Genomic DNA, 27,839 nt, shown 5'->3' on the forward strand with positions numbered 1-27,839 from the left:
GAGGGGGAGGCGGCGGCGCCCTTGTTGTCGCCCATCATCGGGGGTTCCTGGCGGCTGTGGGGAGAGGCAGGGAGCGGGGAGGGTGCGGTGCGAGGCAGACGGTGGCGCAGCTGCGAGGGGGGAGCAGGGGGTTCAGCCGGTGGTGGAAGGTGCGGTGTGGGAGGCGGCAAGTACGGTGGGAGGGGTGGCCGAAGGGCATAGTGGCAAGGGGGGAGCTGGGAGTTTCACTGGATTGGATCAGGAGGAGAGCCACGAGGGGAGGGGAGTGGTAGTTTTTTTTTCAATTCTGGTTATCAATGGCGCACCCACGTAAGAATGCGCCATTGGTAACCAGGGTTACGAATGGCGCACCTGGTAAGAATGCGCCATTAGTAGTTTTAAAAAAACTGAAAAAACAATTGTTAGTTCTGGCGCACTGTGGATGTGGTGCGCCATTACTAGTTAAAACTAGTAATGACGCAGTTATGGCGCACTTCCCGTGGTGCACCACTGATATGTCTAGGAAAGGGTGTGGGGCGAGGACAAAGATAGTAATGGCGCACCACACACAAGGTGCGCCATTAGTAATATGGACACTAGTGGCGCATGGTGCGCCACTGCTATATAGCAGTGGCGCACCACATACATGGTGCGCCATTAATGTCCATATTAGCTATAGCCATTTTTCTAGTAGTGTATCCAACCTATTTTCTCAATGCAACACAAGGCCGGACCATTCAATCTTTCTTGGGACATAGTTGAACTCAAATATTTTTTTAGTAATTTAGCTTGGAAAAGTTTCTCCTAGCCGATGCTACTATCACAGGTATCGTTAGGAGTATTCGATAAGGAATTGAAGTATTTGGATAACAATCTGCAGCTCGGACAAACTCCAAAATATCATCAACTGACATGAGGTTATTTGGCAAAATTATTTGCAGAACTTTCAATTCAAAAAATAAATCATTTGAATCAACATGTGATGAGATGATATGAGTAAAAGTATTTGCAAAGTTGGTGCAACATTTTCTTACATCATCGTCCTCTAACGACTTCAATTCTTTCGAGTTGAACAGAAAACCAAACATATTTCTAAATGACTTTAGCTCATCAAATATTTTCGTTAGTGAAGCAATTGCCACATCTATCATGAAAAGAAAATAATTTATGCTAAATGATCCTCCGCATTTTGCACTTCTTCATCATTTTGATCATTTTCGTTCAATTCATCGAAATGTCGTTTCCTGGTAACATGACGTTTTGTAGGAAATGTAGGTTCTACATTCAATTCAGATGCAATAGATTTTGCAATATGTATACTAGATGTAAAGCCATCATTTCTGTACTTCTTGAAAAATGTAATTGTCTCTTGAGTTAGCTTAAGTGTAGCATCAATGCACACAAACTTAGACTCTAACTTCTTACTAACCAAGTTTACAGCAAATACAATATCATACCAAATTACCATGCCTAGTAAAAAATTCAAAATTTCCAAGTGCACTAACCAAAGATTTTGCATCACTCTTAATTTTGGGGTCATCATCAGAAGTTCTTTGCAATTCTAATGAAGTTGAGCGTAATTGAGGGTCTTGGAATCTAATCGCTTTAACACTTTTTATTTGACTCTCCCAACGCGTAGTAGACAACAGTCAAGTCTGAAACATTATCACGCAGTATTTTACATATGTTGGTTGAACTTGAAAATAAAACATAAATTCACTACACAACTCCAAAGAATGTAATAGCTTTGCCGCAAGATTTTGCCATATCACAAATGTAAGATTGAAACTACGACAAACGCATGGCATGTATAATGGTCTTGGATTTATTTGAAGCAATGGGATCTGAACCCCTTGGTATTTTCCCTTCATGTTAGAATCATTATCATACCCTTGACCTCTAACATCATTAACATTCAAATCAAGAGATTTATGTGCATCTATTAGCTTCTTAAAAAGTCTGAGTCCAGATGTATCATTCACCTTCAAGAACTCTAGAAAAAACTCCTCTACTTTTGTAATGGTACTTGACATGTTAACACACGTCACAATTAAATTCATTTGTTCTTCATGGCTTACATCCTAGGTATAGTCCAGAATTACAGAGAAATATTTAGCATCCTTAATTATTATCAAGATAGAACTCTTAACACTATCAGCAAGAAGAGAAATTAACTCATTTTGGATGTTACGTCCAAGATAATGATGATGAATTTAACTATTTTGGATGCGCCTAATATGGTCTTGCATAATGGGATCAAATTATGTAATAATTTCAAGTACCCCCAAGAAATTACCATTATCATCTTGATAAAGTTTCTCATTTGTTCCACGAAAGCCAGATTATGTTTAGCAAGAAATTTCCCGGCGACGACAATTCTTACTAACACTTGTCTCCATCCCTCTTTCTCTTTTGCAATTTCATGCTGCACATACTTATCAATAGTTTGATTGTTACGTAGTCTGACTCATAGTTCATTCCACGTGTTCATATTAGTGAGGTGCTCAATACTATTCTCATGATGTTTAAGCCGCTCACTTAATTTTTCCAACCACATAGTCCCTCAAATGCTAACATACTTTTACTAGCTTGAGATTTAAACATCTTGCAACAAAAACAGTAAACTTTGTTCACATGTTTAGAGTAAACTAACCATTTTCTATCACTTACCTCACCATTGCTTAACTTTCTTGAGTAGTGTGCATATGAAAAATGTCTAGAACTAGAAGTATTATTAGGCTGAAACACAAGATTGTAGTCCCTTTTCGGACCCTTCTCAACTAAAATGTCTCTATACTTATTGTCAAGAATCTCCCAATTCCGGGGGTCATAAATATCTAAAGGACTAGTTTCCTGTTCATTTGTAATTGGGCTTTTAGTATTAACATCATTTTCACGCTCACTCGAATTTTTGCCCTGATTGTGATCATTTGCAGAATCTAAGTCATCTACAGGGTGTTGACCTAATTCATTTGAACTCTGAGCAGTGACATTCCTCGGAAGAAATTTGTGCATAACACCTTTTTGAGTACCAATGAACTCTTCTTCTGGCTTTTTCTTCTTCCATTTCTCAGAACCAGACAAATGCTTTTTTAGGCAACATTTTTATGGGAAAGGATAGGGAACACCTGAATTTGTCAGAGTATTGAAGAAATCCAGCTATCCAGTCCCAAGCATATCAGATCTTGCAATGGTCCTTGGATCCTCAAATGAGCAGCCTAAATAAACATTAGAGAAGATCCGTCAGGGAATCGCTAAAACACCAAAAAAAAACAGTGCAAAGATGGAGCGGGAAACAACTCAAAAATTACAAAAACCTTGTGAATGGAGCAGTTGACCCAGGAAAATTGCAATTCGCAAAGAGACTAGGTCGATGAAGTGTGTGTGGTCTGATGCCCTTGGCTCGCTGCAAATACTTATAGGGACATCCATAGGGAAGTGAGATGGAGAAGGATAAGAAATCAGCTACAACGGAAATATCCATTAATTTTCTAGCCATGATGTGTGCTTTGGGACTAGGAGCGCTGGAGCGGGATGAGGAATGAGAATTCAGAGGAATCAGTGACTCTCGAGAGAAGAAACGGCGGCTACTGGATCGATCTTTCTTTGTCGCTGCCTCCACACATTCTCGTACGTAACCTAGTAAGGCTATGGGCAATTATGGGCGTTTTGTGTTGGGATTAAAATTATATACATAATGTATATAGGTACAGGGTCGGGCCCCTCATCAGGTTGGGCCCTAAGGCTTCACCCTTGTTGCCCCTACCCAGGGCCGGCCCTGCTCCTGCCGTTGTTGCTCTCGTCCTCCATCATAGTCTCCCTGCCACCAGTGGATGTGCCGCCCCATCCCAAGCCCGCCGGTGTGCTCGCCTTGGCTAGGGATGACCGGAGGCACTTGGGCCATCGCCGGCTGCGCCGCTCCCTCGCCCCTGTCATGCCGAGTCGGGAGGAAGGAGAAGGAGCAGGGACAGAGAGAGAGAGTGAGCGGGATCTGCCCATCAGCGAGAGAAGCACCGGGGCCTCGCGGGGTAAGTGGAGACGGTTCCCCGCTGGTGTATTCCCCGCATAGGAGGCTTATTGCCTGAAGGTGCCTCCTACGTCACCCACTTCAGCTGGCCATGGCAGGCAGGGACGGCCCGCGGCCTATCTAGCGCATAGGGTGCAACTTAGCCCCCTAGTATAACTTGTTTAGCCTTTTTCCTTTTTTACAGAAAATTCAAAAATTCATGTCTATTTCATTTTCACTCCAAATCAAATGATTCAAATTTCAACTAACTCCTAAAAACCTTGCCTACCAAGTTATGTGCATTGCACATATTTTCAAGGGACTTTTCTATGGTGTTAATGTTCAAATACAAATTAGAATATTTTAAACACCACCTTGGAAAAATCCTAGAGAACTCAAATTAACTCCAATTGGAGTGATTCCAATTTCCACACGCATATAAAATCATGATCTAATTTTATAGCCTTAGTAAATATTTTTCTCGCCCATATTTCTGTTGCATCAATTAATAGCACCTATTTTTCTTTATTCCACGTTAGAACACCCAAAGGAAAATCATACCAACTCCAAATCGAGTGAAACCACTTCTTAAATATTTCTAAAAACATGCCCTATTAAATGAGTCCCTCCACTCATTTTTAGCAGAATATTTTCTATAGACTTCTTGTGGGGTCAGTAATGCCTCCATTTCCATCATTCAAAACCTCTGGTAATCCAAATCTCCTACAACATGATTTAGGTATTTTTCTTATGACTAGAGATGTCCAAGAAAAATAAAACTCCTATTTGTAGAACACTTTTGTTTTTGCTTGCTGTGAGGCTTACCATGGTTGTTTCCGACAATAGTAGGCGAAATAGACGAAGTACTCGGAGTTGGACTAGAGGACCTCGAAGACCCCGGGGACCTATTTGAGCAAGGCAAGCAGCCCTTTGACCATCTTTGAGAAAATATTTTTATGCATGCCATGTTTAATATTTCATTCTGATGCATGTGGTCATGACGGATTCGGTAAAGCCCTCGGTAGGGTGTTTCCGATGGTTCTTCGATATTACATGCATGAGAGCATGACCCTACCATATATGAGGGTCACGCTGATAAAAGATGATAGGTTGATAAGTAGTGTTATGCATAGGGTGAGCATATGCATGTCGATGGTAACACAAAGGTAATTACAAAGGTGTTTTGAAAAGCACGTCGGGTGCCACTAATGCCCGAGGGTGAAGGTGTTGAGATGCAGGACTACTTGAGAAATAAGTGGTGTACCAAGAAAGGTTTTACGTGTGTGGTTTTGGAAACTATATTAGATCTAAGATTTGTCGACCATCCCAACCTTACATGTGCGAACATGATACCCCTTATGGGATGGGCCTTCGGCGATTACTTTGGTCGGTGCTAGCAAAGAGCACGCCTTACTGGTGATGGGAGTGAAATGGTCACTCTCGGGATGTGGTCATGCTAGGTAGGCCGACTATGCTATTTTTACACGTAATGGGCACACTCTTGGTCCCCGCATGGATGATACGATCTAGAGCGACGCTCGTAAGATGTACATCATGTGGGCTGGGTACCAATCAAGTGGACTCTTTGTCTAGGGTCATCAGGGGAAAGGAATTGGTCAGGTTCTTACTCGGGTATGTTATATACCGTGACTCGTGGATGACATGAAAGTTCCCCGGGTCTCGTGGGTACAACGTGCAACCTCTTCAGAGTGTAAAATCATTCAAATAGTCGTGTCCATGGTAAAGGACAGTTGAGTGGTGCTGGTTAAACTACGTCTAGTGGTTTCTGCATAAACCAAATGTGTGTGTGTGTGTGGGGGGGGGGGTTAATATGAGGAAAAAGATGGAGACACGGGAATTATGACGTTGGAGCTAAGTCATGTGACTTGGTATGATGGGTGAACATGGGATGTTCAACCCTTAGTTGATATTGATATTTGTAACCTGTTCATTGGGTTACCGCTAAGCAATGTGGTGCATGTCGCACGAGAATTTGATCATGTTATTGCACTAGGGAGAAATCCGCTTTGCATAAATATAACTTACAAATGTTATATCATGCTTCATTATTGCCTTGTTCCAAACATTGGTTGCTTGCAAGTACGTTCAAAGTACTCATTGGCCTGCCACTAATTGTTTCATTGACCAGGTAAGAGAGAACATGAGATGGTGAAGAGTAGCTTGGTACATTCCTGCGAGCTAGGACGCTTCCCAGTCAGAATGGCTGTAAGGTAAGGCAGATGGCATGCGTTCACACTTTCAACCAAGATTTCCCCTATTAGTTGAGTTTGGTGTGTTGGCCTTCATGGCCCTATCCATCTAAGACTTGACCTCAATGGTCCTTTTTGTATCGAACGGTATGTGTGGATGTAAGACTCTTGTTATTCAGTTTTTGTGTGTTCAGTGAGCATGACCTCTGGGATCACTGAGCACGTACATTTGACGATCAAGACCTACAAGTGAGGGTCCTCACAATTAATTTCTGGGATCACTATATATACACATGCCTTCGATGGTCACAACTTACAAGTCTGGGTCCCCATAGAACTGGTATCAGAGCCATCCTGACTGTAGGAAGCCTTAGTTAGCATGGACGTTAGATATGATGAACCCCTTTCCGGAAATTATACCTAATGTCTATACTTAGGAGTTTCTACACTTCTTACCTCCTCCACTCTACTTCAAAAGCATTACTGACACCCTCACATTTAATCTTGTAGATGGCCGTCGTACCCGGAAACCTCCTATCATCCGGCTTTCCCCTACTCCTTGAGGACAGCCTAGAGAAGTGCCAGTTCTACCGATCACCCATTTTCCTCTACCACGAGCAGTGGGTCGATGCCACCAAGAAGGAGTACCACGTTGATGTGGTCGAGAAGGAAAATGACTCCCCGGCAAGTTGGTTCTTTTAAGGACCACAGATGGAGACCTTAGCACTAGGAGTTGAGACAGCTGCACGGAAGGCACTCGTCCACCTTCGAGACATCATTCCAGAGATGGCTGATGAGCTGGCTACTTGCCACTTTACGTTTCGGAAGGATGATATTGGCGAGAGTTGGACATTGTCCCCATCCCTGGAGGATGGAACACCACTCCGATTCTAGACCTACTTCGGCCTATCCATCGATAGTCTAGCTCAAAGCCTGACTAAGGAGTCTCTAAGGCTCCATGAGGAACTTCACCACACTCGTGAACTACTCCGACTGGCCAAGGCGAAGCTAGATAAGATCAAGAAGGATGGAGTCCCCGAGGGACGACCATCTATCGCTTACCATGGAGGAGTACCCCCAGCCACACATGCACCCACATGACGTCATCACATGAACGTGAAAGAGTATCATGAGCTCTTCATCGTCCCACCGGCAAAGCATCGTCAGGATGAACCTCTTCATCCTCCAACCTCCTCGACGGGAGACGTTGCCAAGGAGGAAGACCTAGAGGAACGTGAGTACGAGACCGAGCACTCCACCACTTGAATCCAAGAATCCCTAGGGTAGGATAAGCCATGCGAACTCGAGTCCGTGTAATGGTTCATATGAAACCATGTGTGCTTGTTGTTAGTTTTACTGTTTGTGTTTCAATGCGAGCCGCACTTTGGCCTTAGGCAACATGTAAGCGACTATATTGCCTATCTTATTCTAATGATATGCATCGGGCCTTTTCAACCTTTGATTGTCTCACTTGCACTTTACCAACCCCCTTAGGCGCACTTTTCTTCTTGTTGATTTATCTTGCGTGTCCAAGTGGTTTGACTCGGCTGCTCCAAACAAGATGGTGACTGCGACTCGCACCAACACTTTTGGCAACCCCGACGCCGGCAATGCTAGCCAATAGCCGGATGCCATTGGGTCTACTCAAGATGGAGGTCACCAGGAGCAGGCACAAGTCGACATTCCCCCGCCACCACCTCCACCAGAGAACATGACCATAGCTCAGTTTATCCAAGTTCTTCGAGAAGAGCGCCAAGACACCTCTACTGCTATGCAGCAGTTAGCCCAGACCCTTGTGAACAAGCAGAAGCAAGGTAGGAATGGCAATAGTTGCTCCACTCTGTCAGAGTTCATGAGGAATTCCCCACCAACCTTCACTAAGACTGATGAGCCTTTGGATTATGATGATTGGATCCACACCATTGAGGACCCCCTTGCATCATTCAACTGTGATGAGGATCTTGAGAGGGTTCTTTATGCCTCTCACTGCCTCGGAGGTACCGCCAGAGCTTGGTCGGATGGGTTCCAGGTCATGCAAGGCGACCGTGTTATCACCTGTGCTGACTTCAACCAAGGTTTCTGCAACGCACATCCCTTCTAGGATTATGACTATCAAGAAACAAGAATTTCGAGCGCTAAAGCAAGGAAGTAGCTTTGTCAAGGAATACCTGCAAAATTTCAACCTTTTGTCAAGGTATGCACGTGAAGACATTAGCACTGAGGTAGCCAAGTTCATGGAAGGGCTCCAGCAAGCCCTGTAGTATCAACTCATTGTTTGTGACTGCCAAACTTTCTTCGAGCTGGTAAACAAGGCTCTTATGCTTGAAGACAAGTGTCGGGCCATGGAGCACACTCGCAAGCGCAAGTTGACCAACAAAGGTAGTTCCAGCAAAGAGAAGCCCTGCCCCTTGCAACCGGCCCCACCAAAGCCAACTTATCAGCCTCAGCAAGTCAAGCCCCCTACGCCTCGTCCGAGCTACCAGCCTCAGTAGTATGCCAATCCCAGGCCGTCATACAACAGTCCCAACAATAGTGGTGACAACAATAGCAACTCAGGCCAGGTCACCTATTTTGGATGTGGTCAGCCTGGGAAAATCTCAAGGTTGTGCCCCAACAAGAAGCCCGATATACCACACCCCAATAGGCTGAATCAAGGAAAAGGTCATGGAGAACCACCCAAGAACCCCGCTCATCGTAAACAACCCAACTATGGCAAAGCTCGTGTGAACCATGTCATCGTCGAGGAAGCCCAGGAAGACCCAAATGTTATACTCTGTCCGGTCCTTCTCAACTCAACCCCAACAACAGTTCTATTTGATTGTGGTGCTTCACATTCTTTTGTTACTCACAATTTTGCACAAAAGAGTGGTATGGAGCCCATACCTTGGGTAGTATGGTGATGTCACACAACTGTAGGGGATCTATCATAGTCCTTTCGATAATTAAGAGTGTCGAACCGAACGAGGAGCAAAAGGAAATGACAAGAAGTTCTCAATAAGGTATTCTCGGCAAGTACTGAAATTATCAGTAACAGATAGTTTTGTGATAAGGTAATTCGTAACGGGTAGCAAGTAACAACTGTAATAAAGGTGCAGCAAGGTGGCCCAATCCTTGTTGTGGCAAAGGACAAGCCTGGACAAACTCTTATATAAATCAAAGCGCTTCCGAGGACACATGGGAATTTCTATCAAGCTAGTTTTCATCATGCTCATATGATTCGCGTTCGTTACTTTGATCATTTGATATGTGGGTGGACTAGCGCTTGGGTGCTGCCCTTACTTGGACAAACCTCCCACTTACGATTAACTGCTCTTGCAAGAATCCACAACTACGAAAGAAGAATTAAGATAAATCTAACCATAGGATGAAACATATGGATCCAAATCAGCCCCTTACGAAGCAACGCATAAAGTAGGGTTCTAGCAACCCGTCATCTACTTATTACTTCCCAATGCCTTCCTCGAGGACCAAATAATGGTGAAGTGTCATGTAGTCGACGTTCACATGACACCACTAGAGGAGAGACAAAATACATCTCATCAAAATATCGAACGAATATCAAATTCACATGATTACTTATAACAAGACTTATCCCATGTCCTCGGGAACAAACGTACTACTCACAAAGTATATCATCTTCATAATCAGAGGAGTATTTATGAAAATTAAGAATCTGAACATATAATCTTCCACCAAGTAAACCAACTAGCATCAACTACAAGGAGTAATCAACACTACTAGCAACCCATAGGTACCAATGTGAGTTTTTGAGACAAAGATCGGATACAAGAGATGAACTAGGGTTTGGAGAGGAGGTGGTGCTGATGAAGATGTTGATGGAGATTGACCACCTCTTGATGAGAGGGTCGTTGGTGATTACGATGGCTTCAATTTTCCATCCCGGAGGGAAGTTTCCTCGACAGAAAAGCTCCGCGAGAGCCCTAGATTGGTTCTGCCCAAGTTCCACCTCAAGACACCGGCGCTTCATCCTGAAAGCTCTCTTATGATTTTTTCCATGTCAAAACCCTTCATATAGTAGAAGATGGGAGCCGAAGGCCTGCCAGGGGGCCCACAAGGCACAGGGGCACTACCAAGGGGGTAGGTCGCGCCCTACTGGCTTGTGGCCACCTGGTGGGTCCCCTGACTTATTTCTTCCACCCAAAAATTCTTGGATATTTCAAAATAATTTCCGGTAATTTTTCAGGACTTTTGGAGCTGTGTAGACTAGGTCTCCAATATTTGCTCCTTTTCTGGTCCAGAATTCCAGCTACCAGCATTCTCCCTCTTTATGTAAACCTTGTAAAATAAGGGAGAAAAGGCATAAGTATTGTACCATAATGTGTATTAACAACCCATAATGCAATAAATAAAAATATAAAAGCATGGTGAAAAATGGACGTATCAACTCACTCAAGCTTGGACCTCACTTGTCCCTAAGAGAATGCCGAAATTGATAAATATGTCCACATGTTTAGAGATAGAGATGTCAATAAAATAAAATACGGACATGCACACATCATGGCTATATTTGGAAAAGCAACATATAAGGACATATAATCTCTTATGCTAGAGTGAAAATTAATTCACATGGTAAAATATGAATCAAGAACTCTATTGAGAACTAACAAACTATGATCTCAATCATTGAAGGACTTCCAATTTATCATAACATAGGAAAGAGTCAATATAAGAGCTTGTAAAGAAGATCCACATACTCAATTATCTTATAGTCTTTCATAGTTGCTAGCACTCATGCGGTACCTATGAGGTCAAAGCTTTCATCAGACACAGAGAAAGATAGGGGCTAAAAATTTGCCTCCCAACTATTTACCTCAAGGGCAATGTCAACAGTAATAACTCATGAACACTCACATCCGAGTGGATATATGTATCTTGATCATTCCCCAACACAAGAAGCTTGCCAAAAGATAAAGGCGAAATAAAGGAAGTGGTGAGGATCACCATGACTCTTGCATAAAGGTAAGTACTAGAAAGTAAAGGTAACAGATAGGCCCTTCGCAGAGGGAAGCAGAGGTTGTCATGCGATTTTATAGTTGGATGCACAATCCCTTAATGCAAAAGAACGTCACCTTATATTGCCCCAAGATAATATATTTATATGTAAACCTCTCTTTCTTTATTACTTCCTTTTAATTGTAACAATGGCTAATAGCTTTGTTTGTTAACTCACAACAAATATCAATCGACATACTTTTTATATGTGAAGTCATCACTCCCCATAAGATCATTATATACTCTTTGCTTTTATTCTACACTTTTCTATTTCTTTTTCTCAAGACCATAGCAAGCAAGCAAAGCCCTCAACTCGAAACTACTCGTTATTATGTAACTCTCGGACTTGCTTACATAGGGGGAACATAAAGCAAAACTAAATAGATGAACTAGTCTCCGGGATCCTCAAATCTGCAACCAAACTCATTTTCTTAAATTTGTATTCATACTCATAGTTTTGGTTTTGCAAGTCATAGATCTGGGCTTGGAGATGCTCGATTTTCTCGTAAATCTTGAACACGTGACCCCAGAGGTCCTTGGCATCTAGCTGTTGGGGAACGTCACATGGGGAACAAAAATTGTCCTACGCATACGCAATACCTATTCATGGTGATGATCATCTACGAGAGGAGCGATTGAATCTACATACCCTTGTAGATTTCTAAGCGGAAGCGTATGTAACACGATTGATGTAGTGGAACATCTTCGTGATCCAAATCGCAGCTCGTCCCATGATCTCATCGCGATCCATCCCGCGATCTCATCACGATCCCTCCCGATCTAGTGCCGAACGAACGATACCTCCGCGTTTAGCACACGGACAGCTCGATGACGATCACCTCCTTCTTGATCCAACAAGAGGGGTGGAGAGGTAGATGAGTTCTCCTGCATGATGGCGTGGTGGTGGTGCTATCTCGGTAGGGCTACGCCTAGCGCTACAGAAACCACGAACATAGGAGAAAACGATTTAGGGAGAGAGAGGGGCGCCAAGGGCTTCGTGTGTACTCTTGGGGAACCCCCGTCCTCTCTATATATAGGTGGAGGGGCGTGGAGAAGAGCCCCTCCAAGACCTAGGGTGCAGCCAAGGGGGGAGGAGGTGGAATCCTAGTCCCCTTCCTTCCCTTCCATACAAAGGTGGACTTTCCACCTTTCCCAACTGCATGGGCCTTGAGGGACTTGTGCGCTTGCCCAATAAGGCCATGAAATCTCCCCTCACCCCATGCAAACCCTTGGGACATGCTGGAACCCTTGGTGAACTTCCGGACTCATCCGGAAGTTTACGGAACCGTCTAGGAGCTTCTCGATAAAATACTGTAAAAACCTAAAACTTTTCTGGTAGCCAAAATATGACTTCCCATATATAAAGCTTTACCTCCGAACCATTCCGGAGCTCCTCGTGATGTCCAGGATCTCATGTGGTACTCCGAACAACATTCAGTCACCAACATACATAACTCAATAATACCAAAACGTCACTAAACCTTAAGTGTGCAGACCCTGCGGGTTCGAGAACTATGCAGACATGACCGAGACACTCTCCATTCAATAACCAATAGCGGGACCTGGATGGCCATATTGGTTCCTACATATTCTATGCAGATCTTTATCGGTTGGACCTCTATGTCAAGGATTCATATAATCCCATATGTTGTTCCCTTTGTCCTTCAGTATGTTACTTGCCCGAGATTTTTCCGTCATTATCTACATACCTAGTTCAATCTCGTTACCAACAAGTCTCTTTACTCGTTCCATAATACAAGATCCCATGACTAACTCATTAGTCACATTGCTTGCAAGGCTTATTATGATGTTGTATTACCGAGTGGGCCCCGAGATACCTCTCCGTCATACAAATCCCAGTCTGGATTCACGCCAACCCAACACACACCTTCACACATACTGATACGTCACCAATGTATCTATAATTTTTGATGGTTCCATGCTATTATCTTGTCAAGCTTTGGATGTTTTGTATGATTTTTATATCTTTTTTGGGACTAACTTATTAACTCAGTGCCAAGTGTCAGTTCCTGTTTTTTCTGTGTTTTTGACCTTTTTCAGAGGAGAATTTTAAATGGAGTCCAAACGGAATAAAACCTCCGAAAAGATTTTTTTCGAAAGAGAAGATACATAGGAAGCTTGAGAACCAAGGTAGAGGGCACCAGGGAAGGCCACAAGCCTCCTAGCAGCGGCCAGGGGGACCCGCGCCTAGCAGGCTTGTGGGCCCCCTGGGGCTCATCTGCCCTAGTTCTTCCACCTATAAATTCCCAAAAAATCTGAAACCACGGGAGAGGGCCACGAAAATACTTTTCCACCATCGCAAGCTTCTGTCTCCGCAAGATCCCATCTGGGGCACGTTCTGGTGCCCTGCCGGAGTGGGGATTCGGACACGGAGGGCTTCTTCATCAACACCATTGCCTCTCCGGTGATGCGTGAGTACTTCACCACAGACATTCTGGTCCATAGCTAGTAGCTAGATGGCTTCTTCTCTCTCTTGGATCTTCAATACAACGTTCTCCATGGTCTTCATGGAGATCTATCCGATGTATTCTTCTTTTGCGGTGTGTTTGTCGAGATCCGATGAATTGTGGATTTATGATCAGATTATCTATGAATCTTATTTGAGTTTCTTCTGATCTCTTATATGCATGATTTCATATCCTTGTAATTCTCTTCGAGTTGTGGGTTTTGTTTGGCCAACTTGATCTACAGTTCTTGCAATGGGAGAAGTGCTTGGTTTTGGGTTCATACCGTGTGGTGACCTTACCCAGTGACAGAAGGGGTAGCGAGGCACGCATCGTGTTGTTGCCATCAAGGGTAAAAAGATGGGGGTTATATCTATTGCATGAATTTATCCCTCTACATCATGGCATCTTGCTTAAGGCGTTACTCTGTTCGTTATGAACTCAATACACTACATGCATGCTGGATAGCGGTCGATGTGTGGAGTAATAGTAGTAGATGCAGAAAGTATCGGTCTACTTGTCTCAGACATGATGCCTATGTGTATGATCATTGCCTTAGATATCGTCATGACTTTGCGCGGTTCTATCAATTGCTCGACAATAATTCTTTCACCCACCGTAATATTTGCTATCATGAGAGAAGCGTCTAGTGAACACTATGGCCCCGGGGTCTACTTCACATCATATTTTCAGCCTTACACTTTTACTTTGTTGCACTTTCCGCCTTCAGATCTCACCTTGCAGTCAATCGTGAAGGGATTGACAACCACTTTGTAGCGTTGGGTGCATGTTTGGTATTTTTGCGCAGGTCCTTTTGGAGACTTGGCTTGATACTCCTACTGGAGTGATTCCTTGGTTCTCAAACTGAGGGAAATACTTACTGCTACTGTGTTGCATGACCCTTTCCTCTAAAAGGAAAAAAACGAACGCAAGCTCAATAGGTAGCAAGAAGAATTTATGGTGTCGTTGCCGAGGAGCATCTAGTGAAGCTTATCCAAGTAACGGTCGCAAACTCATCTCTTGCATTTACTTTTTTTGACTCTCGTCCTCTCACCCACTTCTGAAAAACTAAATTCACAATTTTTTTGCCTTGTTCGTTTGCCCTTTTTCTTCGCTTGCTTTCTGTTCGCTTGTGTGCTTGTCTGCTTGCTAAAGTCACCATGACTGAAAACACCAAACTTTGTGACTTCTCGAATACTAATAATAATGATTTTATTATTACTCCGATTGCTCCCGCCACTAGTGCGGGATCATATGAAATCAATGCTGCTTTGCTGAATCTTGTTATGAAAGAGCAATTCTCCGGCCTTCCTAGTGAAGATGTCGCATCCCATCTTAATACCTTCATTGAGCTTTGCGATATGCAAAAGAAGAAATATGTGGATAATGATGTGATTAAATTGAAGCTATTTCGGTTCTCATTGCTAGATCGAGCAAAAACTTGGTTTTCATCTTTGCCCAAAAATAGTATTGATTCATTGAACAAGTGCAAAGATGCTTATATATCCAAGTATTTTCCACCGCCTAAGATTATCTCTCTCCGTAATGATATCATGAATTTTAAGCAACTAGATCACGAACATGTTGCACAATCTTGGGAGAGAATGAAATTGATGATTAGAAATTGTCCCGCTCATGGCTTGAGTCTTTGGATTATTATACAAATCTTCTATACTGGTTTGAATTTTGCTTCTAGAAATATCTTGGACTCCGCCTCCGGTGGAACTTCCATGGAAATCACATTAGGAGAAGCCACAAAAATCCTAGACAATATCATGACAAACTATTTTCAGTGGCACACTGAAAGGACACCTACTAGTAAAAAAGTACACGCTATAGAAGAAATTAACTCGTTGAGTGCTAAGATGGATGAGTTAATGAAATTGTTTGCTAGTAGAGGTGCTCCTTTAGATCCAAATGGTATGCCCTTGTCTTCCTTGATTGAGAGTAGCAATGAGATCTTGGATGTTAATTTTGTTGGTAGGAATAATTTTGGCCACAACAATGCTTTTAGAGGAAACTATATTCTTATGCCTTTTCCTAGTAATCCCTCTAATAACTTTGGCAATTACTACAACAATACTCATGGATATTACAATAAATTACCCTCTGAGATAAAGAGTAATATTAAAGAGTTTATCAACTCGCAAAAGATTTTCAATGCATCCATAGAAGAAAAACTACTCAAAATTGCTGATTTGGCTAGGAGCGTTGATAGAATGTCTCTTGATATTGATGCTCTGAAAGTAAGATGTGCTCCTCCCAAGATCAATATGGATGAAACTTTGAAAGCTATGCGTGTTTCCATGAATGAGAGTAAAGAAAGAACCGCCTAAATTCGTGCTAGACATGAATGGCTTAAAAAGGCGTGTTCTCGTGATAAGAATCACGAAGATCTTAAAGTGCTTGGTGTGACTCCCATTGAATCCTTGTTTTCTAGTGTCAAACCTAATGATAATGGGGCTGGATATAAATCCACTTTGGTTAAAAACGCCCCAATGATTCGGAGTCCATCTATCTTGATGCTAAAAGCATTAAAAGTGGAGTAGAGGATATCAAAACTTTGAGTAGTAATGAAATTACTACTTTGGTTTCAAGGAATTCAATTATGATTGTTGCTCTTTGATTGAATGTATTTCCTTGATGCAACCCATGCTAAACTCTCCACACGCTTATAGCCAAAACAAGGCCTTTACCGATCATATCGTTGATGCTATGATGAAATCTCTTGAAGAGAAACTTGAATTGGAAGTTTCTATTCCTAGAAAACTTCATGATGAGTGGGAACCTACTATCAAAATCAAGATCAAAACTATGAATGGAATGCTTTGTGTGATATGGTTGCTATTGTTTCCGCGATTCCAAAGTCATTATGTGATGTTCTCGGCTTCAATGAGATTGATGAGTGCTCTCTTAATTTGCATCGTGCGGATTCTACTGTTAAGAAACCTATGGGAAGGATCAATGATGTTCTTATTATTGCAAATGGGAACTATGTACCCGTAGATTTCATTGTGCTTGATATTGATTGCAATCCTACATGTCCTATCATTCTTGGTAGACCTTCCCTAAGGACTATTGGTGATGTCATCAATATGAAGGAAGGGAATATTAGATTTCAATTTACATTAAAGAAGGGCATGAATCACTTTCCTAGAAAGAAAATAAGATTGCCTTATGAATCCATGATGAGGGCTACTTATGGTTTGAGCACCAAAGACGACGATACGTGATTCTATCGCCTTATGCCTAGCTAAGGGCGTTAAACAATAGCACTTGTTGGGAGGCAACCCAATGAATTTATCTTTTCTTTTTTGCTTTATGTTTTGTTACGTCCACCCCATCATAATTCTGTTATGATTGTGTTTTTTGTGTTTCTTTTTGTGTTTGAGCCAAGTAAAACCTTTATGACTAGTTTTGGTGATGGTTGTTCGATCTTGCTGGAAAAAGACAGAAACTTTTCGCTCACGAAATTATTTTAATTTTTATCCAGAAAGAGATTTTGAGTTGATTCTTTTTGCTGCTGGTTGATACACCAATTTACCAAATTCTTGTATTTTTACACAATTTTTGAGATACCAGAAGTATACGAAGTATACAGATTGCTATAGACTGGTCTGTTTTTGATAGATTCTGTTTTTGTTGTGTTGATTGCTTATTTTGATGGAACTATGGATAGTATCAGGGGGTACTAGCCATGGAAAAGTGAGAATACAGTAATATAACACCATTATAAATAGAAATCAAGTTTGCTACAGTATCTAAAGAGGCGGGAGTTTGTTTTCTTGTGCTAATGATATCACGAGTTTCTGTTTAAACTCTTGTGTTGTGAAGTTTTCAAGTTTTGGGTGATGTTCTCATGGACGATGAGATAAAGTGTCACATCCCTGGATCCCTAACTAGGTTTATCATTGTGCTCATGTTTACATTCATTTCATTCAAGAACTTGAAACAATTACAAAGCAAGCGGTTAAACAAAACCCCAAAAACCCTAGACACTTCTAATTCAAGGAAAATTCAAATATTGTTAAAATCAATGAACCCAAAATGGCCTCAAGAAAAGTTCAAATTTTCTGATAATTCTTGAAAATAAATTATGAGGGAAGAAAACTATTTTCAAAACACATTTGGCATTTGATTTAAATTCAAAAAAGCTACTGAATTCAAGTTTAAATTTGAATTCAAATAATTTCAAGTTTCAAAAATGTTGCAAACCTCAGGAGTAGTTGGGAATATTCCAACTATCACTCAGGGCTTTTCAAACTAATTTTTGAATAGCTTTTTGAAGCCAAAACAAATAGCAAATAAAATCATCAAGTAAAGTAGTAAACAGAAATAGCAGGAAATAAAAAAAATCCTAAGCTACGCTCACCTGTGAGGCCCAGCCCACTCGGGCAGGGGCGTCTTCTTCCTCGTGCCTTCTCGCAGAGGAGTGAACGCCCACGGCGGCTCCTCCACCTCCTGCTTCACCATGGCACGCTCCGGTGCCCCCCAGGACAGCGCGACAATGGGGATCACTACCCCGAGCACGTCCCTATCCATCCCCGCTATCCATTCCTCCCCCTCCTCTCGGTTCCTTCCCTCTCCTCCCGCCGCCATTGACAGAAGCTCGAGCTCGAGCTGCCCGAGCCACTAGCCACATGATAGTCCCTCTGAGTGCTCCTTTCTCTCCACCCTGTCGAGCTAGCGGTGTACGCCGAAGCATTCGACCTCCCCGAGCTCTGCTGCGCCACATCACCGTCGTCTTCAACCTCCGGCCGCCGGCAAGCTTCTGTTGATTCGACGTCCACAACACCTCCCCGAGCCGTCTGAGCTTCCCATCGCCTCCACCGTGAGCTTGCGCGTGTTTCCCCTCTTCTTCCCCTCTTTTTCCTGCATGCTAGCCAGTAGACCGACGAGCCCGATCTCCGGCTACCGCCTCAGCTCGTCGACGCATTCTCCGACCACCCACAGCCCCTCCTGATGCCCGTAGAGGATGATGCCGAGCCTGGGGATCATCCCAGTGCTCTCAGCACTCGATCCCGAGCACCACAGCGATCTCTGGCGTCTCTCCGGCGAGGATCCACCGCGGATCTTGTCGCCGCCGGTCAGTCTCCGGCAGGGGATGACCTGGCCGCACTAATCCACAAGTTTAAGCGATAAGGAGACGCTGACAGTGGGCCCCAGTCTCGAGTCAAACTCACTTAGGGGCTGGTCAGCGCAGGATTAGCCCTGTGACGGTGACCAGTGGCCCCCACGTGTCAGGTTTGACCTGACCAGGTCAGCCGACAGCTGACGCCATGCTGACGTGGGCCTAACGCAATAAATAGCTTTTCTGATTTAAAAGAATTCCAGAAAATGCCCAAAACTTCTAAAAATCATAGAAAATAATCTATATCTCCAATGGAAATAATGTATATATTAAAAAGTATGAGAAAAATCCAAGGAATCTGATTTTGATATTTTCAAACATGTTTGAAAATGTTAACATCACCAAACAGATTAAATAATGAGTAAGATAACCATATTAAGTGAAATAGATTTGGGATTTGAAATCCATTTGAATTCCATTTCAAATACTATGACCAAACAATGATCCAAAACAATCAGCACCTCAAAATACCATCATCATGCATGCTAATACAAGATTACCTGAGCATCAGGCCGAATCAATTAAAATGGAATCTAAAAATACCTTGTTTGAAGTGATATTTGAATCTTGATTCAAGTCAGCTTCAAACTAAATAAATGATAGCTACATTAGCCTATCACCCTTCATCTTCATGCCATGCTCATGCATCATCTTGTTGCATATGATTGATATTGATTGATGTCATTTCTATCGGTAGGCTCCGCTCCTCCGGATTCCACCGAATATCCGACTGACAGATATTGTCCCTCTGTTGAGCAACAAGGCAAGCAACCATTTTGATCATCCCGATAAATCCCATGTTCTCGCTCCTGCTCTTATTTATTGCATTAGGTCAAAATGCTTCCAGTGCTTTTACCACGTTAGTTGAACCCACTTCCTTTGCATGACCTGTCCTTGTCACAGTAAATAACTGAACCTTGCAACCTAGCATACCTGGTAGATGCTTGAGCCATGATGTGCCTTATCCTGCTATGCATGCTACGCTTAGAGTTGTGTATGGTCTGTCATCTGGGTGATGAACAGAATTGTGAGAATGTGTTCAGTAAGTAAAGGTTGTGTGTTGAACCTGATTTGGTAAAGGTACCGGTGAAAGGCTATGTAGGAGTACATGGCGGGTTGTTTCATTGGAACCATCCTTAGGAACTGAGTTCCGTGTATGTAATCCAAGACTAGATACTACCACACGTTGGGATACTTAATTGACCCTCTCGACTAATTAATCGCTTAGTACTCGGTCCAGGAGTTGCAAGTAGTTTCTGGTGTTTATAGTCATGCTGGAGGCCATGCATAGCGCTGACCTGAGAGGTGGGCTGTGATGCGGTAGGCAGTGGCACGGTGTACCAAGTGGCACCCGGATGGTGGGCTTGGGAACCCCGCGCACATCGTTTGGGGCCGTGGCGGAAACCTCGGCCGGACTTCCGTGCGGGTTACCCTCTGATAGGCGATAGACCTGGACTAAGTATTAGCATGGTTAACGGTCGTGGCCGACTCCCTCGCTGGGCTTCCGCTTGAAGGTTGTCGAGGTGCGTGACGTGCACATGGCGATAAGTGGCGAGAGCATGTGTGAAGAAGTACACCCCTACAGGGTTATGATCTATTCGAATAGCCGCGTCCGAGGATATGGACTACTTGGAGACATATGTTGTTCATAGATAACTTTAATGGCTACTCATAAAAATGTCAAGACAAGCGTGAGTGTCGTGGACGGCATTTCCGTATGGAGACGGGATGATTCCACGATGGAGTATTGTTGTGGTGTTAGGGGACTCATGTGCGAGAAATCAAGTTGTCAAAATTATTTAAAAAATGCAAGTTGTCTAGCCACGAGTCAAATGCTGGCTTTCCGCATGAAACCCCACAACTCCTTATTGATACATTGCATGAGTAGATAGTTATCCTACAGTCTTGCTGAGTACCTTTGTACTCACGTTTGCTTAATAATTTGTTGCAGAGGTTGTTAATGACCCTAATGGAGGGTTCTACCTAGACATCGACGATGACGAGTAGCTGGTATCCCAGCTACGGTCTGGTCCTAGGGTGGGTCTGTAGATAGTCAGGCCATGTGCCTTTGTCTTTCCATCTGTCTGTACTCAGACAGCTTTACTCTTCCACTGGTTTGTAAGAATTGTGTGTATGACTTGTGATGATGGGTCGTGAGACCCCTACTTTGTAATATTATGTGTGTGGCTCTTCTGAGCCTTCTAAATAAAGTTTGTATGTTTACGGTTATGTTGTGATGCCATCGATGTATCTATACATATCAGTATGCCATGCGTACATGTGTTGTACTTGATATGTATGGGGTTCGATTACCTAGTCGTAGGCTTTAGTAGCATTCCTTACAGGGAAATGCCCCTTTGTGATCCAACAAGCCATGGTAGTTCGCTACTGCTCCGGACACATTGGTTGACCGGCAAGTGTCCTTCTTAGCTGTTGTGTCTGTCCCTTTGGGGAAATGTCACGCGATGTAATGGAGTCCCTGTAGCTTGCTACGACTCGTCTACATTCGCTGGTGACCAACACCTGCTTTGCTGGGTCATGTTTGCATGTCCCTGTGCGGAACTACCGCTTTGGTTTATGACTAGACATGTTGATCCGGGTTCTCTGTCATTGGATTGCTAGCGACACAATCGCATACGCGAGTCAAAAGGCGCAAATGGTCCTGGCTAAGGTAAGGCTGTAGCCGTGGGGATAACCGTGCGTGAGACCGCAAAGAGATGCGATGTGTTACACGCTAGATTCCTATGGCTTAGGATCGGGGTCCCGACATAAAGAGTGGAAAGATATCAAGCTTGGGGATTCTCAAGGCATCCCAAGCCAAATTCAAGGACACCAAAAAGCCTAAGCTTGGGGATGCCCCGGGAAGGCATCCCCTCTTTCGTGTTTAATCCATCGGTAACGTTACTTGGAGCTATATTTTTATTCACCACATGATATGTGTCGTGTATTATAGGAGTCTTTTCTTTTTGTTGTGTCACAATCATCCTTGCTGCACACCTTTTGAGAGAGACTTGCACTCATCGTGAATTTTCTAGAATACTCATTGAGCTTCGCTTATATCTTTTGAGTTAGGCAATTTAGCTCACATGTGCTTCACTTATATCTTTTGAGCTAGATAACTTTGCTCTAGTGCTTCACTTAGATCTTTATAGAGCACGGCGGTGTCATATTTTTTAGAAATAATAACTCTCGATCTTCACTTATATCTTTTTGAGAGTGCTCTCTCTGAGTAACTTGGTAGTTGGCTTGTGTATGAAAATAGTCCTAAAGATGATAGGCATCCAAAGAGGATACAATAAAACTTCCATATTCATGTGCATTGATTAGTAAAGAGAAGTTTGATTCCTCTTAATTAGTTTTGAGATATGGATTTGGTAATATTAAGAGTCATGTTAGTAGGGTGTTGTGAATCTAGAAATACTTGTGTTGAAGTTAGTGATTCTCGTAACATGCACGTATGGTGAACCGCTATGTTAGGAAGTCGGAGCACAATTGATTTATTGACTGTCATCCTTTGTGTTGCCGTCGGGATCGCGCGATGGTTAACACCTACCAACCCTTCCCCTAGGAGTATGCATTTAGCACTTTGTTTCGATTACTAATAAAAACTTTGGCAATAAGTATGTGAGTTCTGCATGACTAATGTGAGTCCATGGTATAGATGCACTGTCACCTTCCACCATTCCAGCCTCTCTAGTGCCGCACAACTTTCGCCGGTACACAAAACCACCATAGACCTTCCTCAAAACAGCCACTATACCTACCTATCATGGCCTTTTTATAGCGAGTCCGAGATATATTGCCATGCAACTCCCACCGTTCTGTATCGTGACATGTACTTTCACTTTCATATTGCCATTGCATGATCGTAAGATAGCTAGCGAGTCATACGCTAACCTAGATCGTTGCATATCCCGGTACACTGCCGGAGGCATTTCCAATAGAGTCATCATTGTTCTAAGCATTGAGCTATCAGTAAATAAAAGTGTGACGATCATCATTATTAGAGCATTGTCCCATGTGAGGAAATAAAAAAGAAAGAGGCCAGAGTTGCCCACAAAAAAAATATGTGGAAAGAGGCCAAAGAGCCCAAACAAAAAATAGAAAAAAAAGAGAGAAGGGACAATGCTACTATATTTTTCCACACTTTTGCTTCATAATAGCACCATGTTCTTCATGATTGATAGTCTCTTGTATTGTCATCACCATATACTAGTGGGAATTTTCATTAATAACTTCGCTTGTATATTCCAATGATAGGCTTCCTCAAAATTGCCCTAGGTCTTCATGAGCAAGCAAGTTGGATGCACACCCACTAGTTCTCCTTTTGAGCTTTCACATACTTATAGCTCTAAGTGCATCCATTGCATGGTAATCCCTACTCTTCCACATTGATATCTATTGATGGGCATCTCCATAGCCCTTTGATACACCCAGTCAATGTGACCATCTCCTCCTTTTTGTCTCGCAACCTCCACCATACTCTATTCCACCTATAGTGCTATATCCATGGCTCACGCCCATGTATTGCGTGAGAGTTGAAAAAGGTTTGAGAAAGTAAGAGTGCGAAAACAACTACTTGGCCAATACCGGGGTTGTGCAAGATTTATATTCGTTGTGTGGGGGTGATGGAGCATAGCCAGACTATATGATTTTGTAGGGATAACTTTATTTGGCCTTGTTATTTGGAAAGTTCATGATTACCTTGCTAGTTTGCTTGAAGTATTATTGTTTTCATGTCAATAGCAAACTATTGTTTTGAATTTTATAGATCTGAACATTCATGTCACCTGAAAGAAGTTACAAAGGACAAATATGCTAGGTAGCATTCCATATCAAAAAATCAGTCTTTATCACTTCCCTACTCGAGGACGAGCAGGAGTTAAGCTTGGGGATGCTTGATATGTCTCCAACGTGTGTATAAGTTTTTATGGTTCCATGCTATTATCTTGTCAAACTTTGGATGTTTTGTAGGATTTTTATATCTTTTTTGGGACTAACTTATTAACTCAGTGCCAAGTGCCAGTTCCTGTTTTTTCCGTGTTTTTGACCTTTTTAGAGGAGAATTTTAAACGGAGTCCAAACGGAATAAAACCTCCGAAAATATATTTTTCCGGAACAGAAGATACGCAGGAAGCTTGAGAACCAAGGCAGAGGGAACCTGGGGAGGCCACAAGCCCACTAGCCGCGGCCAGGGGGCCCTAACCTAATAGGCTTGTGGGCCCCCTGGGGCTCCTCTGCCCTAGTTCTTCCGCCTATATATCCATGAAAAATCTGAAACCACGGGAGAGAGCCACGAAAATACTTTTCCGCTGCCGCAAGCTTCTGTCTCCGCAAGATCCCATCTGGGGCACGTTCTGGTGCCCTGCCATAGGGGGATTCGGACATGGAGTGCTTGTTCATCAACACCATTGCCTCTCCGATGATGCGTGAGTAGTTCACCACAGACCTTTGGGTCCATTTCTAGTAGCTAGATGGCTTCTCCTCTCTCTTGGATCTTCAATACAAAGTTCTCCATGATCTTCATGGAGATCTATCCGATGTAATCTTCTTTTGCGGTGTGTTTGTCGAGATCCGATGAATTGTGGAGTTATGATCAGATTATCTATGAATCTTATTTGTGTTTCTTCTGATCTCTTATATGCATGATTTCATATCCTTGTAATTCTTTTTGAGTTGTGGGTTTTGTTTGGACAACTTGATCTACAGTTCTTGCAATTTGAGAAGTGCTTGGTTTTGGGTTCATACCGTGCGGAGACCTCACCCAATGACAGAAGGGGTAGCGAGGCACACATCATGTTGTTGCCATCAAGGGTAAAAAGATGGGGTTTATATCTATTGCATGAATTTATCCCTCTACATCATGTCATCTTGCTTAAGGCGTTACTCTGTTTGTTATGAACTCAATACACTAGATGCATGTTGGATAGCGGTCGATGTGTGGAGTAATAGTAGTAGATGCAGAAAGTATCGGTCTACTTGTCTCGGACGTGATGCCTATATGTATGATCATTGCCTTAGATATCGTCATGACTTTGCGCGGTTCTATCAATTGCTCGACAGTACTTCGTTCACCCACCGTAATATTTTCTATCATGAGAGAATCCTCTAGTGAACACTATGGCCCCCGGGTCTACTTCACATCATATTTTCAGCCTTGCACTTTTACTTTGTTGCACTTTCCGCCTTCAGATCTCACATTGCAGTCAATCGTGAAGGGATTGCCAAACCCTTTGTAGTGTTGGGTGCAAGTTTGCTTTTTTGCGCAGGTACTCTTGGAGACTTGGCTTGATACTCCTACTGGATTGATACCTTGGTTCTCAAACTGAGGGAAATACTTACTGCTACTGTGTTGCATCACCCTTTCCTCTTCAAGGGAAAAACCAACGCAAGATCAAGAGGTAGCACATACCTGTAGAGCACCTTTATAGTCACCCAGTTACGTTGCGACGTTTGATACACACAAGGTCTTCCTCCGGTGTTCGGGAGTTGCATGATCTTATGGTCATAGGAACAGATACTTTCATAGCGATAAACTGACACGATCATACGCTACATTCATAGTTTGTTTCTTGTCCATCACATCATTGTCGTAATGATGTGATCACGTTATCAAGTGACAACACTTGTCTATGGCTAGGAAACCTTAATCATCTTTGATCAATGAACCAGTCAACTAGAGGCTTACTAGGGACAGTGTATTATCTACGTATCCACACATGTATCTGAGTTTCCAATCAATACAATTATAGCATGGATAATAAACGATTATCATGAACAAGGAAATATGATAATAACAAATTTATTATTGCCTCTAGGGCATATTTCCAACAGTCTCCCACTTGCACTAGAGTCAATAATCTAGTTCACATCACTATGTGATTGCAATGAATTTTACACCCATACAGTTTTGGTGTTTGATCATGTTTGCTTGTGAGAGAGGTTTTTAGTCAATGGGTCTGAACCTTTCTGATATGGTGTGCTTTACAAATTTATATGTCATCCTGTAGGTGCTACTACCAATGTGCCATTTCGAACTATTCTAAATGACTGCCCCACTATACCAATTTGGTTTACTACTCGAAGTCATCCGGATTTAGTGTCAAAGCTTGCATCGACGTAACCCTTTACAACGAACTCTTTCATCGCCTCCATAATCGAGAAAAATTCCTTAGTCCACGAGTTACTAAGTATAACTTTTGACCGCTGTCCAGTAGTCCACTCGTGGGTCACTTTCGTACCCCTTGAAAAATTCATGTCAAGGCACACATCAGGTGCGGTACATAGCAAAGCATACTATAGAGCCTACGGCTAATGCATAGGGGACAACCTTTGTCCTTTCTCTTTCTTTTGGAGTGGTCGGGCTTTGAGTCTTATTCAAATTCACACCTTACAACATAGCCCAGAACTCCTTCTTTGCCAATCTATTTTGAACTACTTCAAAAACTTGTCAAGGCATCCATTTCGTTGAAAGTTTTATCAAGCCTCTTGATCTATCAATATAGATCTTGATGCTCATTGTTCAAGTAGCACAATCAAGGTTTTCCTTTGAAAAACACTTTTTTCAAACAACCATGTATGCGTTCCACAAATTCTACATCATCTCCGATCAATAATATGTCAACCACATATACTCATCAGAATTTCTATAGTGCTCCCACTCACTTCCTTGGAAATACAAGTTTCTCATAAACTTTGTATAAACACAAAAGCTCTAATCATCTCATCAAAGCGCATATTCCAACTCCGATATGCTTACTCCGGTCCTTAGAAGGATCGTTGGAGCTTGCATACTTGTTAGCATCCTTAGGATCGACAAAACCTTCTGGTTGTATCACATACAGCCTTTCCTCAAGGAAACCATCGAGGAAACAATGTTTTGACATCCATATGCAAGATTTCATAATTGAGAAAATACAACAACTGCTAACATAAATCCAACAGACTTTTAACATCGCTACGAGTGAGAAAGTCAAACCTCTTTGCAACAAGTCGAGCTTTCTAAATGGTGACTTTCAACATCATCATCCGTCTTCCTTTTAAAGATCCATATGTACTTAAAAGTATTACGACCATCAAGTAGTTCTTCCAAATTCCACACTTTGTTTTCATCCATGGATCCTCTCTCGGATTTCATGGCCTCCATCCATTTGTCAGAATCCAGGCCCACCATTCACTACTAGGAAAAACCTTATAGGGAGGACCTCAGTAGTGGCGCTGGAAAAAAGAAAATATTGCTGCTAATTAGTAGTAGCGCTGATCGAGCTAAGCGCTACAACTAACACCTTAGCAGTAGCGCTGCTTACTAAAAACGTGCTAGTACTATGTGGGACCACACGATGCCACCGACGGTAGCTATAGTAGGAGCATTGCCCAAAACCCAGCGCTACTGCTAAGTGTTTAGCGGTAGTGCTTTGTTTTGCAGTACCGCTCCTGCTAGTTCGCCCCACTTAGTAGTAGCGCTCGCTGGTACGCAGCGCTACTACTAATAGCATAGCAGCATCGCTCTGTGGTATCCAGCGCTACTGCTAGTTGCGGCTACCACCTTTTTACCCCCTCCCCCTCCTCTCCCCCACTTTTACCTCTCTCCCCCTCCTCTTCCCGCTCCACACTCTCCACACCATTGTTTCTCTTCTTCTCTCTTCCTCCTACCTCTCTACTCTCCTCATTAATGTCCCCCTCCACCATAACTCTTCTTCATAAATGGCTTATCTCACATCTCTCTTTCTCCTACCTCTCTTCCTCTCCCCATTATATTAATTCCCCCATCCACCATAACTCCCTCTCCATTAGTTAGATAGCTAGATTCACCTCTCCTCGCCAACAACTAGATCTAGCTAGCTATTTAGCCATCCGCACATGCTCTTTCAATCGGTCTCTCTCATCATATCTCTTGGTCGTTCTCTCTCGGGAGGTATATAGGTGAGTACAAATTTGTTCATTTAAAGAATGGGAATATGTGTGTGAATGAGAATATGTGTGTTTGGGATATATATATATATGGAGAGATTCATGCGAGTGTGACATGCCCTCCG

The 27,839-nt window shown here is 42.8% G+C and overlaps 1 pseudogene; it reads right to left on the reverse strand.

Annotated features, from left to right (window-relative positions):
* Positions 1-2,192: 2,192 nt before the first annotated feature.
* LOC123398870 lies at positions 2,193-18,215 on the reverse strand (annotated as a pseudogene).
* Between the last annotated feature and the right edge of the window lie 9,624 nt (positions 18,216-27,839).

Source organism: Hordeum vulgare, chromosome 1H (genome assembly GCF_904849725.1).
Source record: "Hordeum vulgare subsp. vulgare chromosome 1H, MorexV3_pseudomolecules_assembly, whole genome shotgun sequence".
Lineage (NCBI taxonomy): Eukaryota > Viridiplantae > Streptophyta > Magnoliopsida > Poales > Poaceae > Hordeum > Hordeum vulgare.